Source organism: Ambystoma mexicanum, chromosome 6p, assembly GCF_040938575.1.
Source record: "Ambystoma mexicanum isolate Mex_15411 chromosome 6p, UKY_AmexF1_1, whole genome shotgun sequence".
Taxonomy (NCBI): Eukaryota; Metazoa; Chordata; class Amphibia; order Caudata; family Ambystomatidae; genus Ambystoma; species Ambystoma mexicanum.
This window is the reverse complement of record NC_090935.1, coordinates 880,454,139-880,478,496: the sequence shown is the minus strand read 5'-3', so window position 1 is coordinate 880,478,496 and position 24,358 is coordinate 880,454,139. Positions and strand designations below refer to the sequence as shown.

Genomic DNA, 24,358 nt, shown 5'->3' with positions numbered 1-24,358 from the left:
TCGGATGGAATCGAGGGAATAGTGACATACAAATGTATGTACTGAAGCCCAGGTGGCTGCATCACAGATGTTGCGAATAGGAACACCCCTCTGCAGGGCAGTAGACGCAGCCATACCCCTGGTAGAATGGGCCCGCAAGCCAGCCGGTGGGTCCTTACCCGCCAAGCGGTAGCACTCCGAGATGGCCAAAATAATCCAGCAAGACAAAGTCTGTTTCGTCACAGCTTGCCCCAAACGCTTTCCAGCGTAACCAATAAAGAGTTGATCGTCCACTCTGACCCGGGACATGCGTGAAACATAAAAGCTTAAAGCTCTCCTAGGATCAAGCCTATGGAGCCTCTCCTCTTCCTTACCAGGATGCGGAGGAGGATAGAATGCCGGAAGAACAACCTTCTGGGCCAAATGAAATTCCGTCACTACCTTCGGAAGAAAAGAAGGACGAACTCTAAGGACAACCCTGTCCTTGTGAAATACAGTGAAGGGAGGCTTAACTGAAAGTGCCTGTAACTCACTCACTCTGCGAGCGGAAGTAACCGCAACTAAAAACACAGTTTTCAGAGATAACAGTCTCAAAGGGCAAGAATGTAAAGGCTCAAACGGAGCACCCATAAGAAACCGAAGAACAAGGTTTAAATCACAACCGGGCACCAGGAAAGGTGATGGAGGGAACACATTAGTGAGCCCTTTCAGAAACTGTGAAATCAAAGGGATTTTAAAGTAAGAACACTCTTCAGACGAGCGCTTAAAGATGGACAGCGCCGCCAGGTAACCTTTAACGGTACCCACTTGCAAGCCCCTGTGGGCCAAAGAAAGCAAAAAGGACAGAACCATGGGGATGTCACATGCAAAAGGATCCACATTCTGAACTCTGCACCAGTCGCAGAACTTACGCCAACGGCAACGGTACAGAGACTTTGTTGCTGGCCTTCGGGCCGAAAGCAACACCTCCATCACGTCCTCAGGGAGGTCCCAATCCTTATACCTCAACCTTTCAGAAGCCAAGCGTGAAGGTTGAGGGATCTGACCTCTGGATGGAGAACCTGACCCCCCTCCCGTGAGAGCAGATCGTCTCGGTAGGGAAGACGACGTGGAGGGCAGATGGATAAGTCGAGAAGGTCCGGGTACCACGTCCTCCGAGCCCACGCCGGGGCAATGAGGATCATCCGGGAACCGAACTTCCGTAACCACCGCAGCACTTGCGGGATGACGGGGACTGGAGGAAACGCGTACAGCAGCGGGAATGACCACTCCACCACGAACGCGTCTCCTAAGGCTCCTTTTGGAGGAAATTCCCGCGAGCAAAACCTTTCGCACTTCCGGTTGACACTGGAGGCGAAGAGATCCACTTGAGGGGTCCCCCAAAGGGCGAAGATCTCCAGGAGAATCTCCTGAGCCAGCTCCCACTCGTGAGAGATTGCGCTCTGCCTGCTCAGAGCGTCCGCCGTCACGTTCTCGTCTCCGGCCAGATGAACTGCCGAGATCGAAACTTCCTGCTGGATGGCCCAGAACTCGAGCTGCATCGCCTCCCTGCACAGAGGAAGTGCCCCTGCCCCCCCCCCCTTTTTGTTGAGGTAGTGCATGGCCACTGTATTGTCCATCAGGATCAGGACACTCTTTCCTCGCACAGTCGGCAGAAAAGCCTTCAGGGCTAGCCTGATGGCCCTCAGCTCCAAAAGATTGATATGGAGTCTGGACTCCGACGGAGACCAATGACCGCTGACTGTCAGCCCGTTGGCATGAGCTCCCCATCCCGTGAGGGATGCATCCGTCACGATCGTCACCTCCGGCCAGGGAAGCCAAAATGGAGCCCCCTTCATCAAGTTGCCTTTGACGGCCCATCACAGAAGATCCCGGGCGACCGAGGGCGGCACCTGAACCGGGTCCGACATCCTGCCGGAGGACTGCGACCATTGCGTCTTGAGTGCCCACTGCAAAGATCTCATCCGCAGGCGAGCCTCTGGCACCAGAAGAATGCAGGATGCCATGAGGCCGAGCAACCTCAAGAACTCGAACGCAGGGAGCGTCTGGGCATGCTGAAACTTGTGCACCATCTGCTGAATGTGAAGAGCCCTCACCTGGGGAGGAAAACACTGCCCCAGGGAAGTGTCGCGCACTGCTCCGATGTACTGGAGCCGCTGTGTTGGCGTCAAATGGGACTTCTTTAAATTGAGGGAGAAGCCCAGCCTGTGAAGGGAGCGGCAGGTGACGGACAGATGATCCAGGACCTGCTCGGGAGAGCTCCCCCTGATCAACCAATCGTCCAGGTATGGGTAGACGTGAATCCCCCTTTGCCTGAGATGCGCTGCCACCACCACCATGAGCTTGGTGAAAACCCTCGGGGCGGAGGTCAATCCGAACGGCAGGACCCGAAACTGAAAGTGCGAGTCGCCAACCGCGAACCTCAGGTACTTCCTGTGCTTGGGATGGATCGGCACATGGAAGTAAGCATCCTTGAGGTCGAGTGACACCAACCAGTCCTGAAGCTGAAGGGCCTGGAGGACTTGAGAGAGAGTAACCATCTTGAACTTGTCCTTCCTGAGGAGTTTGTTCAAACCGCGCAAGTCCATGATGGGTCTCAATCCCCCGTCTTTCTTCAAAATCAAAAAATAAGGGGAATACCATCCCTTGTTCCTCTCCGCTAAAGGCACCAGTTCTATGGCGCCTTTCTCCAGCAGGGCTTGAATTTCCTGCGCAAGGAGCGGATCCGGACTCTGCAAAGAGAGGTTCCCCGGTGGATTGTCGCGAGGCCTGTGCCGAAAGGGAAGACAGTAGCCGTGGGTTATGATCTCCAGAACCGACACATCTGAAGTAATGGCTTGCCACTCTACAAGATGCTGCGCCAGCCTTCCCCCAACCGGCGAACCATGGGACATGGCCTCACGACTGAGTGGGAGCGGCTGCTGCGTTACCTGAGGGCAAAGAGGCAACTGCCCGAGCGGCCTTGGCACCACGGGTACCCTGTCGTCCACCTCTGGTACCCCTGCGATGGCCTCTTTGACTGCCAGCTCCTCTCGCTTTACTGAAGGATGAGTAATAGCGAAAGGAACCACCCCTCCACTGCTGTCCCCTAGGACGAAAAGGCGGAGGTTGGCGAACTGCAGCGCCCAACGACTTCGCTGCAGCTTTTGAGGTCTGCAACCTCTCAAGGCTCTCGTCAGCCTTGCTGCCAAAAAGGTGTTCACCGTCAAAGGTCATGTTGAGGAGCCGGGACTGCACATCAGGAGCAAACCCCGACTTCCGCAACCACGCAAACCTGCGTATCACGGTGCTCACCGCCATGGACCTACTGACGCATTCAGCTAAATCCAAACCCGACTGAACGGACTCACACATGGCATCCTTACCATCCTGGACCATAGCAAGGAAACCATCCCGTTCGTCCCCTTCGGGAATATGTTCAGCCGCCAACGCAACACAGTTCCACAGAGTGTGTGTGAAACGAGACAAGGCACAAATTGAGTTGGCCGCCTGAAGCGCCATACCACCAGAAGAAAACACTTTCTTCGCCCAGCCATCAAAACGTTTGTCGTCCCTATCAGGAGGGATGGTAGGGTACGACGCCTGCTTTGCCGGGGCCGTGGCCGCCTGCACCACCAGACTCTCCGGAGTGGGGTGCCTGGTCAAGTAGCAGGGGTCGCTACTGGCTGGACGGTATTTTCGCGACAAGGATCTGCCCACCGCCGGGAGACTCTCCGGAGCAGTCCAAGCCGCCGCCACCCTTCTCTGTAAAGCCATATGGAACGGCAGTACCGGGTCAGTTGGGGGACCAACATCAAGGATGTCCGTCAGATCATCCTGCACAAACTCCCCTGGGGGAGCAGACCATCCCAAGTACTCAGCAACCCTAGCCATAAGGCGCCGGTACGAGGAATCGGCATGAGAGCCAGGCTCAGGCCTACAAAACTCCACCTCCGGAGAGGTGTCCAGTCCACTGGCATCATGCAGGGACTGTCTCAAATCGTCAAACTGACTATGGCCCGAGACAATTTCATCTGGAACCTGACTAGGAACCAGGCCATCAGAATCCTCATCCGCCTCTGAAATATAGTCCAGGTGGCGAAAAGAAGGCACCCGAGAGTGCTTGCTCTTAACCAGAGCCTTCCTAGGGGGTTCTCCCGTGCCACGGGGTACCTCCGACACGATAGGCGTCGATGGCGTCGAGCGAATCGGCGCCGGCGTCGAAAGAAACCGGCATCGGCGCCGAGGAAATCGGCGTCGACGTCAGACGCAGCGCCTCCAGCATCGGCGGCGTCGACACAGCCCTCGAGGCCGGAGCCCCGAGCGTGTCCCTCGACGACCCGAGCGTCGACGGCCTCGACGACTTCCTCGAAGCCGGAGCCTCGAGAAAGCCTGTCGACGCCCTGGACGCCTCAGACGTCGATGTCTTCCTCGAAGACTTCACAGGTGCACACGGTCTCGAACGCGTCGAGGACCGGGACCTGGAACGGGTACGGCGAGAACGAGTCTCCTTGTCCGGACGGGACCTCTCCCGTGACTCGTGCCGACCACTCATGCGAGCGGTGTCTCTCGACCTCACACGACCGACCCCACTCGGGGGCGCGGACGGCGTAGTACCCTGCGACTCAAGAATCGCCAGCATTTTCTTCCCGAAGGAAGCCCATTCCTCCAGCGTCGCACGGCTGGTGGGGTAAGCGACGTGCCGGGCAGAGTCCTCCGAGGAGGACCTGGAAGACGACCGGTGTCGGCGCTTCCGAGAACGCCTCGAAGAGGCTGAGGAGTGGCGAGACCTACTCCTAGAAGGAGACCCACGAGACTTCCGACGATGACGCGGAGAGTCACCCCTCGAATCATCCGTCGAAAGCCCCGCAGACTTCGACTTCCTGGGCTTGGACACCCGACCTACCGACAATTTCTTCTTACGTTCTCGTAAGGCTTTGGACGTGAGCGACTGGCAGTCGATACAGTCATCCGTGTCATGGGCCTCCACGAGGCACCAGAGGCAGGCGTCGTGCGAGTCCGTCACCGACATCTTGGACCCACACTCCCCGCACTTCTTGAAACCCGGACGCGTGGTCGAAGACGAAGTAGAAGACATCTTCAAAGGATTTACACAAAACGAACAGGTTCGAAGAACAGAACTCCAAAGAGTCGAGGCGTGAACCGAGAATCACGAAGCAACACGTTCGCGGAAAAAACGGAACTGAGGCTACGGGCGTCGTGCGTCCTACTTATCACATCGGATGACGTCGGACGTCGGAGGAGGCCCTCGACGACGGCGCATCGACGTCATCGACGCAGACGCCGAAAAAAGTTTCCGAAGCAGCACAGCTGTGGTGATTACACGTCATAGATATGGAATACGTCGGAGGACCCAATCCCCTCGAAATAGATCCTACATTGATCATGAAGAACCTAACCTTATTATCTGTGGGGACCTAAACATAGTCTGTAAAACAAGAGTCCCAATGGTCTTCGGGGACCTCGACAGAGCAGTGTGATAAAGCGTGGACCTCACTAATGAACTCCAGAGACTTAGTAAATCTAGATATCATCTACGCCCGCACCAATCACATTCCATCCTGGGAAGGTTGTAGCTCATCAGCCACAATGGACTACATCTTTGCCTCTACTCCTTTGCTCCAAACCATCACCTCATTTAACATCACTAAAACCGTGGCTAGCAACCATAATCTACTGAGCATAACGTGGCCTTCTACCTCGGATGGGAAAGTCATGCCAAATTCAAACCTGGCCATCAACCTCAAAGGAAATCGCCTTTCACTTGGCGCTAACAACATCATTACCTTGAACAATAACTATGCAAACTTGGGAACATCGAGACTGCATAATCATGATCCAGACTACCGTCTGCTTCTTAACATCTTCAAAAAACCTAAATTAAATCAAGGCAGGGCAAGAAAGAAACCCACCCATAATTACAACCAGACACTGGTCGCAAAGAGACGTCCCTAAGGAAATTAAGAAGAGCATTAGCCAATAACAGCTCAGAGGCAAACAGACAAGCTCTATCTGACGGCCTGAAGCTCTACAAGACCTGGCTAAAATCTTATCGCCTCCGTTTGTACCACTCAGGAGATGCTCAGGACCATCTGTGGCAAAAACGTGCAAACATTCTGGGCATTGATCAATGCAACTGAACGATCTACGAGCGACTCACTAACAGCATAGGTGAAGACACCTGGATCACGCACTACAAAAGTCTTTTTTATGATCCATCAGCGACTGGCTCAGAATTGGAGGAACATGTCGCATCTCCTTGCGTGGACCTCCAAGACAGACAGGACATTCTGGATATTTTAAAGAAACTTAAAAATTCACGTGCCAGAGGACCGGATGGCCTGTCGAATATGCACCTGAAACAGCATCCAGCCGATTGGTCTCTATTCATCAGCCAAGTCATCCAAAGATTAACAAAAGCAAAAAAACTACCAGACTCCTGGACTACCTCGGTAGTAGTCCCCATTTTTAAAAAAGGCAATAGAGACAACCCCAAGAACTTTCGTCCTATAGCACTTTTGGACGTGATCAGCAAGGTCTACGGATCTATGCTGCTACGGAAATTCCAATCATGGTCGAGGACAGGACTGTGTGAGGACCCATTTCAGTCTGGTTTCAAGAGAAATGCAGGTACTAATACCAACATACTAACCTTGAGCATCCTGAAGAGTAAAACCTTGGCAGGGGGCAACCAAATCTTCATGGCCTTTATCGATCTAAGTCAAGCGTTCGATCAAGTGGATAGAGTAAGACTGTGGAGAAAACTAAAAAGTGGAATTGTACGGCAGAACTTCTACAACCTATTAGGGCGCTCCACAATAACACCAAGATACGAGTCCACTTAAACCATCAGGGGCTTCTATCAGAAGAGATAACCACAAATCGAGGGGTCAAACAAGGCTGCCCCCTCGCCCCAGCTCTCTTTGTGGCTTACATGGGAGACCACCAAGAATTCGAGGAGAAGTCAGAGCCTTCCCCCCCCGAAACTGGGCCAGGTCAAAATATCCAGGATTTTATACACGGACGATATTATCCTTCTAGACCAGACCCCCATCGGTCTACAGAGGCAATTTAGCCAAATATATAACCGAAAACCACCTGGAAAATCAATAAATTGAAAACTAAAATTCTGTCATTTGGGAAAAGGCGAGGCAAAGCAGACAACTTCGCCTGGCACCTGGAAGGCCAACGGATCGAGAAGGTCACAGACTTCAAATACCTGGGCGTTATGATAGACAACTCTCACCACGAGAATGCCATGCAACACTATCTGCAAAACAAAGAGCCCAATAGCTCAGGCGAAAGCAATTGATAAGAAGTTTGGGCGCTTTTCTTTAACCCCAGAGATAGACTTCTATAAAGCCAAGGTTGTTCCATCACTTGTCTATGGAGCGGAAGCCATGCCAGAGCTGCCTAAGAAGATCTGGCTCACACTTGAAAGCAATTTCTGGCAGAAATTGTTGAACCTGCCAACCTCAACGCCCATGTCTTGATAAGGCGTGAACTGAGCCAGCTGTCACTACAATCGGTGGTGGAAAGAAACTCACTGATGTTCAGGAAACTCCTGCTGGAAAACAATTCCAAGTTACTAGAGACAATAAAAAATAAGCTGACCGGCGGACAATGCACAGCCTTAAACCATTGGTCCTCTGATCTAGCGGGGAAACTAGAAACAATTCAATGCTGTAATCACAACCTAATCGAGAATCCAACCATGATCCACAAAAAGATGAACGAACAAGACTGGATCAATACATGTGAGCTAGACGCAACTTACAAATGGACCTCGTCTTTTCCATATGTGCCTCAGAAACTACATACATTACAACCATTTGTGGGCAAATACCCCAACCGGAAACTGAGGAACATCTTAAGAGCTCGCCTCAACCTGCTGCACACAAATGAAATACTTGCCATTCGTGGGCAGTCAACGTCAAACAAATGTAGATTTTGCAAAAAGCCAAATGAGGTGGAGACTACGAGGCACTTGTTCCCATCATGTCCTGGAGTGGAAAGCATTAGGCAAGCTTACTTGAATCCTATACTGTCCTCGGCTTACATCTTCGACGAAGAAGTCTGGTGGTCAAGATTGATTGGAGTACAGAAAACATTGTGGGTAACAGCCACGGCCAAAATAATGGATCTAATTTTGACTTCAGCAGTTCAAGAAGAAACAGACTGAAATGTACTGTAGAAGAATGCAACAAAGATCTGTTCTTGTAAAAGCCTTGAAGGTTAATGAAGCATAAAAAAAAAAAGAAAATACTCTTCAAAAATGTTACCAAGTTAAGTAAATAGTCCTGTATTTCGTGAGTTACTACCCACATTCGACGACCAAACTACCCACATTCGACAACCAAAAGGCAGTGTAATTAAAGGTTAGGTGACAATGGGACTTGTTCCCATTGTTATACTTGTTGCATTATCTTCAGATGGGAATGAGCGGTGAACGCAGGTGGAATTTGCGGAGGGCTGTGTTTGAATTGTAGAGAGTGTCCGTTTCTTATAGTATCCAGCACCCATTGATCCGTCGTTATTCGTTCCCATTCGTCGACATATGCTGAAACTCTTCCCCCCAGAACGGTGTGTTGTATGTCACTGCTGATCTTTATTTTGCTTTTCTCTCGACGACGACGGATATGATGGTCTTTTCCTGGAAGTCTGGAAGTTCCAGCGACGGTTTGCCGTTTGGGAGGCACGTCTGTATCCCTGGGAGGGGTAAGCTGATCTGCCAAAGGATCTGTCTCCAGATGCAGAGAATCTTGAATTACCTGAAGCCCCTCTAAAGGGACGAAAAGACTAGTAGTTTCTGCCACTCTGGAGGGCACCCAATGAACGTGCCGTGTCCGAGTCCTCTTTCACTCCCTTTAGGGCTTCGTCCACCTTCTCACCGAAAAGAAGGTCTCCCTCAAAGGGCATATCTAAAACTTTGTATTGTACTTCTGGCCTGAAGTAGGTACACTTAAGCCATGACTGTCGACGTAATACGACCCCATTATTGACTTGCTTGAAGCCTGACTCAGCGAGGTCCACCGCGATGTTTATTGCGTGATTTGAGGCTTCCTCACCTTCTCGGACGAGTAACATCGCTGCCTTCCTATGCTCTTCCGGAAGATGATCAAGCAACGGAGCTAGCCTGTGCCACATCTCCCTATCTTATCTGGCAACAATTGCCAGAGAGTTTGCGGCCTTTACTGTGGTCGCTCCCACGGATAGCACTTTTTTGCCAAAGGCATCTTGGCGTCTCGCTTCGTTCTCAGGAGGAGTCGTGCACTTGTGCTGGGCCTTCGCCTTCCTCGCCGCTGCCGCCGACACCACCGAGTCTGGCGTTGGTTGGGAGGATAAACACTTGGGGGTAGACTCTGGAGCCTTAAACTTTTTTTCCAGGCGTCCTTTCACTGCCGGCTCTGAAAACGGGTGATGCATTGTCTGCAACCCCTCCTTCCATACATGGTCTAGTATTGGTATCGAGAACACAGACCTCCTTCTCTTACCCATGTGGTCGAACAAAAAACAGTCCTTTTTCCGTTCTTCCTGGGACAAACCAAATTCTTTGCATGCCTTCTCCATCATAGAATGGAATGACGCAATGTCGTCCGGAGGGGACGGGTGAGCTGGGCTTCTAGGGGTTTCCAACTCCACCTCTGACTCCCAGGTTGGATCCCTGGAGGGGGATGACGAGATATCCGATATGGCTCCCCTGTCAGACTCCGAATCTGGCAGCTCACCTTCCTCTTGTGCCAGTGCTGAGATTGGCGTGCGTAGGTGCGTCGGTTGACGGGACGGGCCCGGCTCGTCGACGGGTGACTGTGGCAGGTTTGCCTGAGGTAGTCTCTGGTCCAATGACTGTAACAACGACTGAAGCGTGGACAGAATTTCCAACGACAAAACAGATTGAGGATTGAGAAGAGGGGCAGATACCGGTATAACGGATCCCCTCGTCGACGACTTGTCAGCCACTCGTAGCCCTAGGTCTGCTGGGCCAGCTATTCTCTCATTCTTGTCCTCCGAGGACAGCAACACAGCCTGTTCTTGTAGTAAATTATCCGGGGGGGTCGGATCAAAAACTTCAGGCCTCCAGGCCTCCTGTAGAACCCCCGTCGACGAGGTCATCGTCGGGACGGTGGATGCCACCTGCGTAAGTGGCAGGGTGGAGGCCGATGACTGGGCCGCCGTCGACGACGGTGACTTAGCAGGTGGTTTTGGCGGTCCCGCCTTTTCCACACTTGGCTTGCTTTTACTCGACTCTCGACTCGTGGTCGATCTATGATGATCGCCCGAGGAGGATTTCCTTTCCTTTTCATGCTTTTTTGATGAAGATGATTTCTTTGACGAGGAGTCCCTAGTTGAGTGACTTCCAGACGACTCTTTTTCCGTCGGTCGAAATTTCTTCGCCGGTGGTTCCGACGAGGTAGCGCGGCGTGATGTTTTCGCCGATTGTGTGGATCCTACGTCCGAAGGGGGGTATGCCCCCTCATTCAGCCATGCCACCAGTCGTCGACTGCGGTCTTTGAGGGTTTTTTGAGAAAACCCTTTGCATATGTCGCAGTTATCCGCCGAATGATGAGGGTGGAGGCAATATATACAATCCATATGTCCGTCCCCCTCGTAAACTTTTTTCAAGCCGCACGTCGCTCATGGGCGGAACAGTGCTTTTCCTGACACGGAGGACATTCTCTGTACTCAAATTTCAGTAATGCAACCTTGTACAAAATAGTAAGACAACGCGAGGAGATCCCACTACTTTGGAGACGGTTGAAATCTGAAGGGGAACCGCGGGGGCGGGCCTCTTATACGGGGACGGCCTACGGAGCATGCATAGGCGGGTCCTAAAAGGACAGATAGGACACAAAAGTGTCGGACGTTTTCCTATTGGAAAAGGCTATATATGTGTACCGAGGGGTCCCAGTCTGACGACGGGGAATATTCTAAGCATGTGAATCCATGAAAGATCCAATGCTGGAGAACTATGCTGCTACGGAAATTCCAATCATGGTCGAGGACAGGACTGTGTGAGGACCCATTTCAGTCTGGTTTCAAGAGAAATGCAGGTACTAATACCAACATACTAACCTTGAGCATCCTGAAGAGTAAAACCTTGGCAGGGGGCAACCAAATCTTCATGGCCTTTATCGATCTAAGTCAAGCGTTCGATCAAGTGGATAGAGTAAGACTGTGGAGAAAACTAAAAAGTGGAATTGTACGGCAGAACTTCTACAACCTATTAGGGCGCTCCACAATAACACCAAGATACGAGTCCACTTAAACCATCAGGGGCTTCTATCAGAAGAGATAACCACAAATCGAGGGGTCAAACAAGGCTGCCCCCTCGCCCCAGCTCTCTTTGTGGCTTACATGGGAGACCACCAAGAATTCGAGGAGAAGTCAGAGCCTTCCCCCCCCGAAACTGGGCCAGGTCAAAATATCCAGGATTTTATACACGGACGATATTATCCTTCTAGACCAGACCCCCATCGGTCTACAGAGGCAATTTAGCCAAATATATAACCGAAAACCACCTGGAAAATCAATAAATTGAAAACTAAAATTCTGTCATTTGGGAAAAGGCGAGGCAAAGCAGACAACTTCGCCTGGCACCTGGAAGGCCAACGGATCGAGAAGGTCACAGACTTCAAATACCTGGGCGTTATGATAGACAACTCTCACCACGAGAATGCCATGCAACACTATCTGCAAAACAAAACAAAGAGCCCAATAGCTCAGGCGAAAGCAATTGATAAGAAGTTTGGGCGCTTTTCTTTAACCCCAGAGATAGACTTCTATAAAGCCAAGGTTGTTCCATCACTTGTCTATGGAGCGGAAGCCATGCCAGAGCTGCCTAAGAAGATCTGGCTCACACTTGAAAGCAATTTCTGGCAGAAATTGTTGAACCTGCCAACCTCAACGCCCATGTCTTGATAAGGCGCGAACTGAGCCAGCTGTCACTACAATCGGTGGTGGAAAGAAACTCACTGATGTTCAGGAAACTCCTGCTGGAAAACAATTCCAAGTTACTAGAGACAATAAAAAATAAGCTGACCGGCGGACAATGCACAGCCTTAAACCATTGGTCCTCTGATCTAGCGGGGAAACTAGAAACAATTCAATGCTGTAATCACAACCTAATCGAGAATCCAACCATGAGCCACAAAAAGATGAACGAACAAGACTGGATCAATACATGTGAGCTAGACGCAACTTACAAATGGACCTCGTCTTTTCCATATGTGCTTCAGAAATACATACATTACAACCATTTGTGGGCAAATACCCCAACCGGAAACTGAGGAACATCTTCTTGAGAGCTTGCCTTAACCTGCTGCACACAAATGAAATACTTGCCATTCGTGGGCAGTCAACGTCAAACAAATGTAGATTTTGCAAAAAGCCAAATGAGGTGGAGACTACGAGGCACTTGCTCCCATCATGTCCTGGAGTGGAAAGCATTAGGCAAGCTTACTTGAATCCTATACTGTCCTCGGCTTACATCTTCGACGAAGAAGTCTGGTGGTCAAGATTGATCGGAGGACAGAAAACATTGTGGGTAACAGCCACGGCCAAAATAATGGATCTAATTTTGACTTCGGCCGTTCAAGAAGAAACAGACTGAAATGTACTGTAGAAGAATGCAACAAAGATCTGTTCTTGTAAAAGCCTTGAAGGTTAATGAAGCATAAAAAAAAAAAGAAAATACTCTTCAAAAATGTTACCAAGTTAAGTAAATAGTCCTGTATTTCGTGAGTTACTACCCACATTCGACGACCAAACTACCCACATTCGACAACCAAAAGGCAGTGTAAAGGTTAGGTGACAATGGGACTTGTTCCCATTGTTATACTATAGAGGACAAGGGTGTGGTTGGGGGTAACAAATGCACTGCATTTACTTCCTACCCCGACTCAGGATGATGAATTGGTGGGTCTGCTGGGTGTTAGGGGAGTTTTCCTAAAGTCCACTTGAGGTAAGACTTCATAAAATGATCCCAATGGTATACAGGTCCCTGACTCTTAGTATAAGTCTGTATAACCTTGATAGAGTGGCAGAGGATTCAGGCTCACCAGAAGAGTAAGGTGTGAGCTGTAGGTAATGACGTTGAACCCAGCTAGTACAGTAGTCCAACGAAACACTAATAAATGTATTCAAATATATATTTATTATTTGCACAAGGAAGGTCTTAAAATACTTCGATCACTTAAACAACACACATAAGATTGTTTATAAATACTTTTCAAAGGCCACGCATAGTTTGTAGCTGCTTGCGTTACAACTGTTAGAATTTAACTATAATTGTCAGTTTTACCATATTGTCGGTACGACTGGGCACTCGCGCACAGACAAAAATATACGGTAATTGTATTTAGTCAGCAAAACCACCAAGTATTTTAGGAATGAAAAAGGTTTGTCAGTCAAACAGTAGCAGAGCTTAAACTTTTAGAGGAGTTTACTCATCCAACTAAAGCTTTAAAAGTCTGATCCCTAACTCTATGCTAAAGTCAGTTTGGAGAAGTGTCAAATTCTTACAAAGCATCAGAACAGCAAAGGTTCCAGTGGATGCGTTCAGTGTCAAGGTAAGGATGCTAGAAGAATTAACACAACATTGGAGATCCTGTTAAAGAACTCACAAAAAGGACACAAGCCGACTGCTTGGGTCAAAGGTAAGAGTGGACACCCTGGACACCTCTTCGTGCACGCCAACACTCTGAAGCGACATCAACTTTGAGACCCAAAGTTACTTGAATATGCAAATTAACAAGGGGGGTCCTGGGAGTTCCTCTGCCAGACATTCTCTCGTAACTAGGACTAATGTCTGGCAGAGAGACTCCCAGGACCCCCCTTGTCAATTTGCATATTTAAGTAACTTTGGGTCTCACCCTAAATTACTAGGGGAATCCAGACATGGACCCCATGCTCACTATTCTTAGAGAGGCACAGCTCCTCCCTACTGATGAGGTCCAACCAGATCGAAACACGTGTCTGGGGATGCTGTTGGTACTCTTGTTCAGAGGAGAATTGCCTAACATTTTGGTGCTGGACTGCCCCAGGGCAGAACAAAGACTGATATGTTTGGGATATTTCTTCTCTGTGAAAGATAGTGAGCTAAAGACTCTGGGTAAGTCTCTCGTAACCAGGACTAATGTCTGGCAGAGAGACTCCCATGACCCCCTTGTCAATTTGCTTATTCTGACAAAATAGGACATTTTTGACAAAAAAAAACCATGAAAATGCAAATAGCTCCCTGAGCAAAACACGAGGACTCCCAACACTTGAACGTGCGGTAAAAATCTGAAGATCGCTGCCAGAGGAGGGGTTTAGGGAGAGGGCGGTCATTGGTTGGGGGCAGTATGACCTAGAGCTCAGTGATTGGTTGATAGGAGAAAGACCGTTTAAGTGAAAGTGAAACTTTTTTTTCTTTTACTGAGGATTCCCGGCCTGACGACTGGGAATATTCATGAGCATGTGAATCCATGCCAGACCCCATGCTGGAGAAGTAATCTTTTTAGGTACATGGGGGCCTGTTATTCATTGTCCTGTGAAGACTAGCCACCTGGTAGGGTCAGTTCGGGGCCAGGTAATAGACCCAGTGTAAAGGACTGCTTCAGGGCAGAGTCGACAAATGGTTTATGGGTTTCGATCAGGTTCTCAGGATTGACGAGGATGTGGCTAGAGGTCATGGATGCTGAATAGGTAGTCTTATAGATTAGTATAAAATGAGGACACCAGCAAGTCTGGGTGTAAAAAATACTTCTTGCCAGTTCAAAGAGAACTTGTTTGTTTCTTCCCCTCCTCATATTGTTGAAAGGTCCTAGCAAAGACCATGTGCATCAAGATTTGAGTTAGAGGTTGTTGACCAGATGGAATCAGTAATTATGTTTGTTGTGCACATATGTAACTATGTAATGGTGTCAAGACCAAACTGCATAAATATCCAGAGGAGGGGTGTGCTGTAAACATGAAATGATGTAAATGTATGTTGAAAGGGGATGGTAGTTAAATACATGTGTCCAGTGAGTGGGAACTAAAGGAGATTAGGCCTCTTTGTATGGGGTTGACCAATCATGTATGGGCGGATGACTTTGTAATGAAATATGTGAGAGTTTTAACTGTTACAAAATGAATAAAATGTGTTAACATGTGTGGTTTGAGGAGACTCAGGTTAGTTTGACCCCTGTGTCATCTTGCCCCTCCTGGCCATTTGTAAAATAAACTTTCTTTACGGACAAACCTGCACTCGCTTTTAGAGAGGTGGGCCAAATTATGGTTATGGTGATCGGAAATCCACCCCATATCCTGCACCTCAGCTATGCACAGAGATACTGCTCAGGCTCAGATGGAGGAACCCACCTTCTGACTGGGAGAGAAGGTCCACTTGCACATTGAGGCACCAAGGAGGACAGATGGACATGCCCAGATGTTATGGATACCATGCTCTGAATGCCCAGATCAGATTCCCTGGCCCAGCCTAGTGCAATCCAGATAAGGGTGGGCTCAAACTACTCGCAATGACCAGCGGGATGAAAGAAATAACAGGAAACACAGAGGAGATTGAAGTTAGACTCTACAATTAATGCATCCCTCAGATCCCTGTGATGGGAAATTCCTCTAAGCAGAACTACTTGCAGTTCCAGTTGATATTGGAGGTAAAAAGATCCAACTGATTGGTCCCTCAAGAGGCAAAAGTCTTGTAAAGAACCTCATAGCAGTTTTACTCATGGGAGACTGGTTAACACATGCCCCGAGCCTCTGCTGCCATGATCTGCTCTCCATAATGGCCAGGTGGACTGTGGACAAGGAGACATTCTCAGAGGCCCAGAACCACGAAGTCTCCCCGAGGGAACACAGGACGCCCACGTCCTAACGTCCAGGTGACCACTATAGACATTGTGAGAGGCATTTGTGAAAGTCGACTGCAGCCAAGGCTGCTGAAAAACACTGCTTACCAAACTGTCCAAAGGCCAATCACAGGAGACCCTGCGATACATTGCACAAGACCCGAAAAAGGTCTGTCATTGTCATATTGCCATAAAACTGACCATTAATGGTGTAACAGCCACTGGAGACAACTCAAATGCACCTCTTGGCCTCAGACACCATACGGATATAGGAGGCTGAGAGACCCAGGAGAAGAAGGGTAGAGACGGGGACCAGGCTAAGGGATTGGAGAGGCTGTGTCAATGGCAACACTGACCCCCACCCCCGGGTTAAAGGTGCTGCCGAGCATGTAATCAGACCTGCCCCGTAAAACAGAAGCATCAGAGTGTGAACATGAACTTTTTTGATGCTTTGGGACAAGCCAAAGCTGTGCAGCTGATAACAGGTTTGTTACAGATGGACCAACACAACCTTCGGGGAGAGAGCTTGAAAGAGCCATTCATCCAGAAGGGGAAAGACATGAATCTGTATCGCCTGAATGAGCGGCTACCACAGCGAATAGCTTGATGAAAATAGCTGGGGCTGAGGACAGGACGAAGTTCAGGAAGGAAACTAGTAGAGGACTTCACCAGACAGGAACCACAGGAAGTTTGTGCTAGGGTTGGATTGACACATATTAGGCATCCAAAATATCCAAGGAGACACATGTATTATGTGTTTCTGTGAGACCTGCTGAATGTTGATGTGAATGATGTCAAGGGTGTGTGTGAGGTCAGTAATTGAATGTGAATGCTATGAACCAACCTAGGGTTCCAAAACATAGTGTCAGGAGGAAGGATGGGACCTGGGTGGTGGGCACCGGTGGGCACTCCATGTAACCACTTATGAACTTGCTGAGATAACCATGTAACTTAAATAAAGTATACATGAAGACTTACCTGAGAGCTGTGGAGTGTCTTTCCAACAATGGCAACAAGGATGGGATGCCTACTTCTGGTGATATGGTGATGTTGAGGAGAATGTTGCCGTAGAGCCCACCGTGATATAATGGCACACCACTGTGAGTGTCTGATGTTGGTGATACGGTGATATTGAGGAGAGAATCGCCTTAGAGCACGCCTTGATAGTGATGCATGTCGGTTTTATAAATGTTGTGGGATCGTGTGGTGGATTGTGGCGCACCAGTTGTCACTAGAGACAGAAATACATGACAGGAGGTCATGTATAGTTGTGGTGAAGATATAAGTGTTGGTAGTCGCTAGACATATGAAAGTGGCAGGTGAGGTGGGTTAAGAACGAGTGGAGATCTAGTGGGTTTCCATAGTGTTAATGTGAACACAGTTTTCAATCCTTATTGCACGGTAATGCAGTGTGTGTGTGAATGTCTGAATTTGTGTATGTTTGTGTTGTGAGAATGTGCTTGGGAAACAGGTGTGTTGTATCCGTCTGATGCGTTTGTGTGTGCTGCTGAATGTTGATGTGAATGATGTGAAGGGTGTGTGAGGCCACTAATGGAATGTGTATATTATGAACCAACCCAAAGTTCCAGAGAGAAGCGTCAGTTGAAGGGATGGGACCTGGGTGGTGGGCACCAGTGGGTCCTCCATGTAACATCTTATGAACTTGCCGAGATAACTAGATTACTTGAATAACCTATACTTAAAGACTTACCGGAGAGCTGCAGAGTGTCTTTACAAAATCTAGAGAACCAGGGACTGCAGGCCTTGCCCTAGGTAGCCATCTTGAACTACTTTTCCTTGCGCTGGTACACATTCACAAGCCTCGGACCTAGGAAGGGCTGCAGACTTCAGTTGTCATTTGGCACAAAAGAAATATTTGTAATAACTTCCCCTCTGAAGCGTTAAGGTAGGCACAAACTGGATCCCTGCCTTCGCCAGTAGCTGCAAGATCTCCAGAAGTATGGCATCTTGGGGAGTTCAGGACAATGGGGGAGTGATTGGTTATTGTTTTCCCGTGAGAAGTGGATAAAAGAGGGAGTACCCCCTGGAAATTGCCTTCAAGGCACAGGCAATAGCGGTGGTGTTTTACAACTCCAGGATTTACTAACACAGCCTCAACAGCCCTCCCCCAACCACCAGAGAAGACTGGAAGAAGTTGAAATTGTAGAGGTTTGCATCAGGGATCAACAAGAAGCTCATGTAGACAGGGGATGTTCCCCCTAGCATCCACCTCTACCTGCTCTCCAATATTGCCACCTAGCACCAGCACGTGCCTCCCACTTGGTGTGCAAGAGGAAAAAAATGCAAATGAATGGCCTTTGGAGCAAGAGACAAACCGTTGAAAAGCTCACAGTGCTTAACTCGAGGACTACTGTTGGGGGAGAGATGGGCCCCCCCTTACCATTCCCTCACTGAATAGATTTCACGTATGCTAAGGGGGGAGACGCTCCCCTCTCTCCTGTGTGTTCTGTACGAATCACCCTCTAATTAGTAACAAAAGGCAAACATATCCAAGCCTTATTGAGGCTCAGACACTCCATTTTGTGACCCACCAGACGCCATCTTTCGCTAGGCCTGAAAATGAGGTCTAAAAACCTGTCCCTCCCTCTGCCCAGCGCCTCGCACATACAGCCCAGGCCACCCCATCTCCTGCCAGCTCCGCACAAGCCCTGTTCTCACGGAAGTCGAGCCATTCATTGTTGCAACAAATGATCTCACTGGCTGTGTGAGACCAGAGCAGGCCCCCGCCCTTGTGCACATTCATCTCCTCTAACCTGCCTGTGCTCCCTCGACCCCCACCCCACCAGGCCACAGCCCACTGGGCCCATGCCCCTCTGCTCTTTTGATACAGATGATGCACATCTGACCCCTCGTAGTGACTAGACGAGGACACCCACCATAGCCCTAATCCCATGCACTAATATATCCTCTACAGAAACAACACATCTATCCGTATCATGAGGCATCAGGTAGATCAAGGCGGGCACCTGGGTCTGGGCACTGTTATGGACGCCAGCGTGCAGAGGGTAGAATGCCCATATACCCGTCAGTGAACTCTGAAAGCACCCCCATTTTATGGCAAACTTTTATGCTTGCCATTTGTCTCATACCCTCAGATCCTGTAGTAGTTTAGATAGTTAGGAATGTGCAGTACTCCGCTGATACGTCCTTCACCCTGCGGAGATGAGCCCAATTGACCACGTGCGGCAGGATCGACACACAAGCAGCAGCCAATCCAACGTGGTCACCCCATATGGATACATACTGTATCATTGTGCCTCACCAATTGTACTGCAGAGTTGTCTACCTATAGCATGGCGTCACTAGTGACGCAGTTTAGACTTATATCCTGCCCCTGTAGTTTTGCAGAGCGCTCTCGGTGCAGCAGAGTTCTCTGCATGCACAGTTTACCTTATATAAATTTGTTTTACTTGCAATACATCTCATGGTCTCATTCCCTAGCGGGGTGTGTCCATTATTTGGTCCATTGGATATTGTGGTGGGGAGTGGGTGCCTTCACTCCCAACACTTGAACGTGCAGTAATAATCAGAAGATGGCTGCCAGAAGTGGGGCTTAGGGAGAGGGCAGTCATTGGCTGAGGCAGTATGACCCAGAGTACAGTGATTGGTTTAGAGGAGAAGAACAAGTTACTTATCAACTGGTAACATTCTTTCGACTGGATGTTCCTCCAACGTTTTCCACATCTTTGACAGACTCCCAAAGTAGTATCAGTGAGTGGAGGAGGGAGAAGAATTTAGGTATACCCAATCAGATGGCAGAATAAAGCACTGCTTTACCAAAGGCCATATCTTGACCATGGAAAGTATTCAGGGAGTAATGCTTGACAAAGGTGTGGATGGAAGACCACGTTGCAGCATCACAAATGTTCTTAACAGGAACTCCCCGTTGCAGAGCAGTGGATGTAGCCACGCCCCTGGTGGAGTGAGTTTGCAAACCCTCAGGAGGGTCCTTGCCAGCCAATCTGTAACATTCAGCAATGTTGAGGATAATCCACCTGGACAAGGTCTGTTTGGTGACAGCCTGGCCCAATAAGTGTCCAGTGTATCCCACAAAAAGTTGGTCGTCCACTCTAACCCTGGACATCCTAGAAATCTAAAAGCTCAAAGCTCTCCTAGGGTCCAACCTATGGAGTCTCTCCTCTTCCTTACCAGGATGAGGAGGAGGATAGAACGCAGGAAGTACCACCTTCTGGCTCAAATGAAACTCAGACACTACCTTAGGTAGGAAGGAAGGACTTACCCTCAGTACAACCCTATCCTTGTGGAACACAGTAAAGGGTGGCTTATACAAAAGTGCCAGCAACTCGCTCACTCTGATGGGCAGATGCAACTGCAATCAAGAAAACTGTCTTAAAGGTCAACAGTCTCAAAGGACAAGAGTGCAAAGTTTCAAACGGAGCACCCATCAAGAATTTCAAGACTAGATTCAGATCCCAAACCGGCATCTGAAACACATTGTGACGGCGGGAACACATTCGTGAGCCCTTTTAGAAACTAGGTAATCAAAAGGAATCTTAAAATAAGAACATTCTTCAGACGAGCGCTTCAAAATAGACAGCGCCGGTAGGTAGCCTTTAATGATACCCACTTGAAGACCCTTGTGGGCCAAAGAAAGCAAGAAACTACCATCAGACTGGAACACTGAAAAGGATTGACAATGTTTCCTCTGCACCAGATGCAAAACTTACGCCAACGGTACAGGGATTTGGTTGCCGGACGCCTGGCCGAAAGCAACCCCTCCATCACGTCATCCGGGAGGTCCCAATAGTTATATCTCAACCTTTCAGGAACCATGCATGAAGGTTGATTCTTGACCTCTGGATGGAGAACCCGACCCGCCCACCGCCGCCCTCACGCGAGAGAGAGAAAGAGAGAAAGAAAGCAAGAGAATGAAAGAGAGAAAGAAAGCAAGAGAATGAAAGAGAGAAAGAGAGAAAGAGAAAGAGAGAAAGAGAAAGAGAGATCCTCTCCTGGCCCAATGCGGAGCAATTGGGATCACGTGAGACCCGAACCTCTGCAATCTCCTTAGAACCTGAGGAATGACGGGGACTGGAGGAAACGGGTACAGAAGTGGGAATGACCAATCCACGACAAAGGCGTCCCCTAAAGCTCCTCTGAGTAAATTCCCTTGAGCAAAATGTCTCGGACTTCCGGTCGGCATTGGTCGCAAACAGGCCCACTTGAGGGGTTCCCCAAAGAGCGAAGATCTCCTGAAGGACTTCTTGAGCTAACTCCCACCCGTGGGCGACCGCGCTCTGCCTGCTCAGAGCGTCCGCCACCGCATTCTCCTCTCCGGCGAGATGAACTGCCGAGAGCGAGATTCCTTGCTGTATCTCCCAGAACCAGAGCTGCATCGCCCTCTGCACAGCGGGAGCGACCCTAAACCTCCCTTTTTGTTGAGGTAATGCATGGCCACCGTGTTGTCCATCATGATCAAGACACTCTTCCCGCGCACAAATGGCAGGAAAGCCTTCAGGGCTAGCCTGTTGGCCCTCAGTTCCAAAAGATGTATGTGAAGTTTGGACTCCGACGGAGACCAACGACCGCTGGTGTTCGTTGGCGCGAGCTCACCCTCCTGTAAGTGAAGCATCCGTCACTACCGTCAGCTCCGGCCATGGTTGCCAAAAAGGCTCTCCCCTTCAGATTCCCTTTGCTGGCCCACCACAGAAGATCCTGTGAGACCGTGAGCGGAATCTGAAGGAGATCCGACATTTTGCCTGAGAATTGCAACCACTGCATCCTGAGAGCCTATTGAAGGGATCTCATCCACAGTCTGGCTTCTGGCACCAGAAAAATGCAGGATGCCATGAGACCGAGCAACATTAAGAATTTGAAAGCTTGGAGGCTCTGGGCATGTTGAAATTTGTTGACTTATCTGGACAATGTGAAGAGCCCTCACCTTGGGTGGCGAGCACTTCCCCAAGGATGTGTCCAACACAGCCCCGATGTACTGGAGCTGTTGGGAAGGTGTCATCTGCGACTTCTTAAAATTGAGGGAGAAGTCCAGCTTGTGAAGGGAGTGGCAGGTGAGGCTGAGATGATCCAAGGCCTGTTCAAGAGAACGTGCTCAGATCAGCCAGTCGCCCAGGTAGGGGTAGATGTGAACCCCCCCCCCACACGCACTCTCCTGAGATACGCTACCACCAGCTTGGTGAAGACCGTGGGGGCGGAGGTCAACCCGAATGGCAGGACCCGAAAGTGAAAGTGCAAGCTGCCAACCGCAAACCTCAGGTATTTTCTGTGCTTTGGATGGATCGGCACATGAAAATAAGCATCCTGTAGGTCCAATGACACCAACCAATCCGGACATCGAAGGGCCTGAAGGACCTGAGAAAGAGTGACCATCTTGAACTTGTTCAAGTGACACAAGTCCAAGTCCTCTGTCTTTCTTGGGAATCAAAAAATATGGGGAATACCAGCCCTTGTTCCTCTCCGCCACAGGCACTAGTTCTATAGCGCCTTTCTCCAGCAGGTTCAATATTTCCTGCACAAGGAGCGGATCCAGAATCTTCAAAGAGAGTTTCCCCGGTAGATTGTCGTGAGGCCGATTTAGGAAGAGTAGGCAGTTGCCGTGGGTTATTGTTTCCAGAATCAACGCATCCGAAGTAATGGCTCGCCACTCTCCGAGATTCTGAGACAGTCTTCCCCCAACCGGCGAACAATGAGACCTCCCCTCATAGCGGTTTTCGGAGCGGCTGCGGCACCTCACCCCAGTCCACCGCGAGGACCTTAACGGTGACTCCTTTGACTGGCCGCTCCTCTCACTCTACCAAAAGCGAAATGGAAGCTAAAAAGGAACCCCTCCACTGCTGTCCCCCAAGACGAAAAGGAGTGGTTGACGCATAGCTGCGCCCAAAGATTTAGCAGCTGCTTTGGAGGTCTGCAACCTCTCAAGCCACTCGTCAGCCTGGCTGCCAAACAAATGAGAACCATCAAAGGGCATTTTGGGAAGACGGGCGTGCACATCCGATACAAACCCCGACTTATGCAACCAAACAAACCTGCGTATCACGGTGCTCGCAGCCATGGACTGGCTGACACCATCAGCCGTGTCCAACCCAGACTGAAGGGACTCACACATTGCATCCTTGCCATTCTGCACAATAGCAAGGAACCCATCCCTTTCGGGAATATGCTCAGCCGCCAGAGACAATTCCACAGACACTGAAAATGTGGCTAAGGCACAGGTGGAGTTGGCTGATTTAAGGGCCATACTCCAAGACGAAAATACCTTGTGTGCCCATCCATCGAAGCACTTGTCGTCCCTATCTGGAGGTAGGGTAGGGTACGCTGCCTGCCTCGAAGTGGCAATGGCTGCGTGAACCACCAAACTCTTAGGAGTGGGGTGTGTGGATAGGTAGCTGGGGTCGCTACTGGATGGGTGGTGTTTCTTAGTCAACAACTTGTTGACCGCCGGAAGAGACTCCGGGGTGTTCCAAGCAGCAGCCACCCTTTTCTGTAACGCCATGTAAAAAAGCAACACTGGGTCAGTGGACGGACCCTGATCTAAAATGTCATCCTGATCGAATTCAACTGGAGGGACGGACCACCCCAGGTACTCCATAACTCTCGACATCAACCTCCTATAGGAGGAGGATTCAGCACGAGCCCCAGGCTCTGCCCGGCCAAACTCCATCTCAGCAGATGTGTCCAGGCCACTGGCATCATGTAAAGATTGGCGCAGATCCTCCATCTGAATGTCCTCCGAAAAGACCATGTCAGGAGCTTCAGGAGTGTCACCGGGAGCATCAAAAGGCTCCAACTCCACATCAGACCTCTCCTCATCCTCATAGATGGTCTGTAGAGAATGAAATAACTCCTTCCTAGGTACAGGAGCAGACCTGGAGTCAAGAATAAGCCTCACAGTCTTAGACAGAGCCGTTCTCAGAGGTTCCACCGCACTAGGGGCCCCCACCGGCAAATTCAGGCCTGTAGGCCATGATGGCGTTAAGGGCAACGACTGCTTTGTCGTCGACAAGGACGTAGAGGGCTCAGAGGGCCTGACTGAGGGCAAGGCCCCAACATCGCACTCGATGGACACAGCGCCGATGGTGTCGACAACTTCCCAGACTTCGATGGTTTCGTCCACGAAGACGTCTCTGGCGATCTACCGGAGCCTTGTCCCAACGGGACTTCTACGGTTCCTGATGTTTATCAAACAGATGCCTGGCCCCGAAGGCACCCGAGCATCACATCGAGATAGTTCCCTGCTGGCTTCAACCAAAGGCGCGGACGGAAGAGTGCCCCGAGATTGAAAAATCTCCAGCATTTTATCCCTGAATGCCTCCCACTCCTCTGGAGTAGAGGATTTAGTGGGGCAAGCCACTTTCCTAGCGGCGCCATCATCCGACGAGGTCGGGGAAGGCGACCGGTGACGCCGCTTCCGGGAGTGCCTCGACGAGGACGATGAGGCCAGAACCACTCGGGACCGAGATCCCCTTGACTCCCTCCAATGCGGAGAGTCACCCCTTCAGTCGTCGGTGGAAAGACCAGTAGTCTTTTTGGATTTACGGAGTTTGGATAGACAA

General features: G+C 49.9%; 1 protein-coding gene across 1 annotated transcript in view; it reads right to left on the bottom strand.

Annotated features, from left to right (window-relative positions):
* The window catches only part of WDR36 (WD repeat domain 36), an 804,166-nt gene that overhangs the window by 91,868 nt on the left and 687,940 nt on the right, over positions 1–24,358 (bottom strand). The gene's annotated exons all lie outside the window — the stretch shown is intronic.